Here is a 5,951-nt window from a genome sequence, read left to right as displayed (position 1 = left end):
TGTCTCTTCTTCTTATTGCTCTTGTTTACTTTATCTCCTGAACAGGGTGGCTTTGTTTTCTCTGGAAATCCTATTAAATATGGGCAGTCAGTAAATTTAATTTGACCACCCTGAGAGGAAGAGAAGCAGCTGGAGAACAGCATGAGTCACAGTTTAGGATCCGATCGCTGCAAACATTAATTTACAACAATACCTTTTTATGCTTATTTCAAAAAAATAAAGGTGGCGTTATACATGTGTTGTTTGTTACATATGATTTAGGATATAGGGTAAATCATGTCACGAGACAATCCACAGCTGAATCTGTAAATGCCCATAAATATACGAAATACTTCATCATCAGTGGCAACTTTCTTTTCATATATGTATTAGTACATCTTTCAATGTAGTAGCTCAAGTTGAAGTACACACCCTGTGCTCACATTGTTGTGGCTTTGACTTGGACTCTCTGGTCGTGTGTTTCCAGCTTCTTGATATAAACCATATAGGTCATGTTCTGTATTTAGACTCAAACTAAAACTGATTTAGCGACTCACTCTCTGTAGCCTCCATTAGCGGATCTAATGTAGTTTGATGTGTCTTTTATGGATTTTTAAAAGTACACTAACTTTCTGATCCCTTCAGGGTCTCAACCTCCAGAACTGGTTTTAAAACACATCATTTTTTTCGAGTCAGAGGACGCTTCCAAAAGCCTAGAAATGTTTTTCTATGAAATCATCGTTTGATGATATTTATACAAGTCAGACGCACTAATGATCTTATCCGATGACGATGAATCACAACCTTTAAAAGCGCAGGAAGCTCACGTCTTACGCGCTCACCGCTGCTGAATGACAACCTCTTGTTTCCCAGCAGTCACGGTGGCCCAGTGATCAGAAAGGACTCATAAAGATAAGGTCACAGATTCAAGCCATGCAGCAACTAATGGATCTATCTCTGCCTCTTGCCTTTGAGCAAGACTCTAAATCCTGCTGCTTGTTGTCGGACGATCAGTGTCGGAGCACCAGCTACATGATAAGTGAGTGGCCTCGGGCGGATAAAAAGTAATTGCATTCATCGTTACGCAGACGACTCTCAGTTATACGTTTCGTTTTATTCTATTAAACGAAGCCGAGCAGGGAAAGAAATGGTTTGTTCCACTCTTTCTTTTACCAGCAGAGAAACAATGGCTCAGGCCAACGTGTCCGTAGCGGAGATGGAGATGAATAAACATCTGTTCATTTCCTCCGGGCTTCACCCGTCTCAGAAAACAATCTAAGAACCAAATATAACTGGTTTTAAAAGGCCTCATTGTGACGTAAATCCACATTTCTCTTTTGCATTGGCTTCCTATCAAAGTGCAAATGGAGATTCTTTTAATAATGCTCAGAGTCATGCATGAGCAGGAACCTGCCTCCATCGAAGAGCTATTGCAGCCATATAACAACAGAAACCTGAGGTCCTGTGATCAGGGTTTATTGGTCGTTCCTGGCTCAAGACAAAAGACCAATGTTCTTTCGGGGTTATAGCTTCTACACTTTGGACTCGCTTCCTAAGACGTGCAATCTGCAAACACTTTTAAAAAGCAGCTCGATACCCATTTGCTCAATCCATTATGGTTTAAATAATACATAACGCACTTTGTAGCAAGAACCATGTCAACGTCCAGCCCACAAATCTGTTTTATACATTCACCCTCCACTGCGATGCATCTGTTCAGTGCTTATGTTATTTTATTATTGTTGGTGATTGAATCAGTAGCACAGAGGAAATTAAACTGAATATATATCACATGAGGTTGTTTTTGTGTTTTTCCTGGTTAAGACATGTTAACTTTGAATCACTGAGTTGATTAAGAGATGCACAATTTTAATTTGCTTCCCTCCCCACACGTTGAGCAGTGATGGAATCCCTCCAGTGATGTCAGGCCTCCACTTTAAGCCTGGTTGTAATTTTAATGTAGATGTTTTGCGGCCACAGTGTTTTTATGGGTTTGGGCAGAGTAAAGCTGTGGTGGAATTAGAACAAGAGGGACGTGAAGTTATGGAGCTGCCGCCTCTGTCTGGCACTGCCGAGGCTTCGAGTGGCGGCTGCTCTGTTGAGAGGAAGACACCTGGAAAAGAACCTGAGCACCAGGTCTGCTGTGAGACTCCGGAACATGAATTCATGTGACGAGCCACAAAAGCTCCAGAATCTTCTCCTTGGTGACTGCACGTTTCAGAGCCCTGCACATTTCCTGGAAGCTGCACGTGAATCAGCGTCAGTTTGTCTTCCCCTGATGTTCAACAACATTCAGTGCAAAAGATGAAGTAGACATCTGAGCAAACGTGTTGGAACAAACATTGGAAGACATTTGAAATGTCTCCGGTCGGGTGTCCACGCTGTTGTGTGAAGGATGTGGGATAAATAAAATGTGAAGGAACAAAAAAAAATGCAAACAAAAAAGACATACTAGCTGCATTTACAGTAGAAGACTTAATGTCATTGCACAGTATTTTATCAATTAAAAATAAGAGTTATGCAACTGTTGTTGAAAAAAAACAGGATGATGGAAAAAATATAAACAACTCAGTGAACTATGCGGCGTTCAGGGAGTTGGTGTCCAAAAAAACAATATAATTATAAAAGTTATTAACAGCCATAAAAAGCTCTGCACGCTCGTCGAGAGTGTTTAAAGAAAAAATATTCCCTCGTCTCAAAGCTCAGGAAATTCTTCAGATTTCCTGTTAAAAGAAGAAAAAACACACATCAAGTTAATAACAGATCAATAATCAGAGGAAGAACCTCAGAACTTATCTAAACTGTAAATCACGAATGCATCTGACCACCAGAGATACGCATAAATTACTCAGCGGTTCATTTGCACCTCTGCATGTTTAAGGAAATGTGATTTTCAACGCCCATGCGCCCGTCATTTCGGCAGATTATTAAAAAGCAAAGCTGCCGACAGACTTTGTATTTAGCCCGCAGACGTGAGCAGCTGCTGACAGACGGCCTCTAAACACTTTGTTAGCACACACTTAACTCCACAGATACACACAGTTGGAAGCTGATGTGGTCGCGGGGGGTCGGAGGGTGAAGTGCTTGCTTCATTGTTGTGGTGTTTCACCAGAAGTCAACCAGAGGCCTGTAGTCTCTCCATCGTTTCATTTAGGAAAACCTCCTGTTATCTGCGGCCCATGCATCTGCAAAGAATAAATCAAATGCTAATGCTTTGCACTTTTATTTGCACGTTATTACAACAGCGTACTTGCCCAGAGGCTAAGAGGCAATTTGCAGTTCATAGAAATGAGGCCTGTGATATGACACAGTGGGAATAATCTTTCACAGCCTGTTAGTTAAATGGCGAACACTGATAATTCTGTTTTTCTAAACAAGTGTGAGAACTGCACAGATGATCCTGAGTCTGTTTGTCAGACAACGCAAGAATATGACTTTGTCTGTATTTTACCAAAAAGATGATCTTTCACTGACCCCTGACAAAGTGATTTGCTGATGTTTGAGTGTTTATCTTGGATCTAAAATCTTTTGAAATCCACATCTCTCATTCACTTGACGCTGTTTTTGCACCGTAATTAGTGACGATGGACGTCAGAATGTTTGACCAATTAAATCTACTTTGCTCTGAAGAGACTCTAAAATGCAGGAGACCTCGAACTTATTATTGATATTATTAACCTTTATTTACTTTTTATACTTTTATTAATCAGAAAAATGTGATTGTGTGCAAACCCACAAATGTCGGAGGTTGTAACCAGCGCGCCCACACACAGACGGGTCTGCAGGCTCCTACAGATCTGTGAGAGACGAATGGACTTTGTTAGTGAATTCATTGTGTGTCTCCTTCTTCAGTAACAAAAGACAACAACCTTACAAACCCCTCAGACTGAAACCACTTCCCTCACAGTGGGAAGATGAATGAAACCAGCAACGGAGGGATATTCAAGACAAGGTCATGTAGCGTTTCCTGACAGGCGTGTGTGTCTGTGTGTGTGTGTGAGTGTCTGTGTGTCTGTCTGTGTGTGTGTGTGTGAGTCTTCTTTGATGCAGTTCACGTGTAGTAATGGTAGAAAATTAAAGAGGCACAATAACGAGGTGACGAGGATCCACACGATCATACTATTTACAGCTGATTGTAAAATAAATAACTTTACAAAGTACTTCACAAAGTACTTCACAAAGTACTTCACAAAGTACTTCACAAAGTACACAGATTAAAAGAAGGAAACGAAACGTCAAGCAAAAATAAGAACCATGTCATTTTTAATCAAAGACAGGAAACGACGAAATGCAAAACCTAAAACCAAAGACAAATAAAATAATACATCGTTTAAATCTAAGGGCAAAAGAAAAGGATAAAAGAAACAACAATAGCTCAAGCAACCAGGTAAGAGTCTTTCTTTATGTTATTATAATTATAATTATAATTATTATCATAAGACAGAGAGAGAGAGAGAGAGAGAGAGAGAGAGAGGCAGGAGGTGTGTGGATTCAACTGATGACGTCAGCAGTTTGGAAACCTGTGTAACGCAATTTTCACAGACTTCCTGAGTTCTCGTTGCGACTTGTGGTTTTCCCCAAGTTCTCACAAGGTAACGCTTACCCATAACAAACTGCAGATGAATTTGTACAGTTCCTTCAAAAACATCCCTCGTATCCGCTGAATCGTCTCTGCGGCGTTGCAGACTTTGATAAAAGACACCCCGGTGACACCAGCCGAAAATAAAAGCCTCTGTAATCTGCCGTCCCTGCGGCTTCGGATAAAAGTCTGTTGGTTTGAGGTATGAAGAAGAGGAAACAGGAGGAAACAAAGGACAGCTGATGAAGGGAAGAGGGGAGAAAGAGAAAGAGAAAGAGAGAGGGGTGGGGGTGGGGGGGCAGCAGTGATTGGAAAAGGTCCATTCTGCATAAGAGAGACAAGAGAAGCACATGCAGAGGGCTCCACGCAGGCCGAGAGCACGCTGCAAATGTGCAACAGATGCTCGGGGTGTGTGAGCATGTGTGAGTTATGGGCTGTTCAGTGTCACGCAACGGCATCGCAAGCTTATCTGCACCTCGTATCTCCAGCACCTGGACTCCTGACTGCGTTCTGCTGATGCTCACAGAGTAAACACAGTACACAGATACTTAATACACATCCACACGGACAGAGAGCAGCTGTACGTCAGACACAGAACGTGCCACGACTGGACCCTGTTACAGGATTAAAGATTGTGCCACGGCCACGTGTTGAAGCTGCCGGAGAGGCTAACGGTGTCCCAACATCTTACCAGGACACTCACAGTCTTCTGTGATTTGACGCCCGGCTGTTTGTGATATCTGCTGCTGGTTAGCGCCAGCTCGTCCTTTCAGGAGCTTCAAGGAGAGTTTGAAGATGAAGGTCATTTTCCATCAGGGTACCAGAGGCGGGCAGCGGTGATAACAGCCTCCACATGTTTCCTACCTGCCCTCAGAGGTAAACTCAGGGAGGTAGAACGTTTCTGCTGTCAGTGATGATCGCGCTTTTCAACCTTTTAAATATTTTCTTTTAAGATTTTGATTTATTTCTTATTTTCTGCTGAAAGGTACAATGTGTAACTTCGGCCGAGGGATCATGGGAGTTGCTGTCTTCACCACCGGCGTCAATAAAAATCGACCCGACATAAATATTCTATACCTCAATCTGACCTCTGGTAAATGTGTGATAAACAACCGCTCCACTTTATTTACGAGAACGTTCCGTTTGAGAGTTATAACATGGATTCATCCAAAACCTGTTGGGGGGGGGGGGTGCAGAGAGCTGCGGCTCATGATAGACGGACACGCCCAGAACAAGTCACCCATCGCTTTGTGAGCGGCCGCTTGGAACGTTCGAGTTTTTATCCAGCGCCATCTTGGTTTTTAAGAAAAGGGGGGGGGGTGGAGCTTGACTGAAACTTTGCGGACACAGCACGCCCACCTGCACCCGTTGGACGGAGCTAGCTGTCAATCAC

General features: G+C 42.6%; 1 long non-coding RNA gene across 1 annotated transcript; it reads right to left on the bottom strand.

Moving 5' to 3' along the window:
* Nucleotides 1-2,813: 2,813 nt before the first annotated feature.
* On the bottom strand, nucleotides 2,814-4,772 carry LOC138411403 (uncharacterized). Its single transcript, XR_011244041.1, has 3 exons — nucleotides 4,583-4,772; nucleotides 3,716-3,776; nucleotides 2,814-3,164 (listed from the first exon to the last, which is right to left on the bottom strand). It is a non-coding gene; the product is annotated as an uncharacterized lncRNA (long non-coding RNA).
* Nucleotides 4,773-5,951: the final 1,179 nt, after the last annotated feature.

Source organism: Paralichthys olivaceus, chromosome 2 (assembly GCF_024713975.1).
Source record: "Paralichthys olivaceus isolate ysfri-2021 chromosome 2, ASM2471397v2, whole genome shotgun sequence".
Taxonomy (NCBI): domain Eukaryota; kingdom Metazoa; phylum Chordata; class Actinopteri; order Pleuronectiformes; family Paralichthyidae; genus Paralichthys; species Paralichthys olivaceus.
The sequence above is the reverse complement of the archived record's forward strand: the minus strand, read 5'-3'. Positions and strand labels throughout refer to the sequence as shown.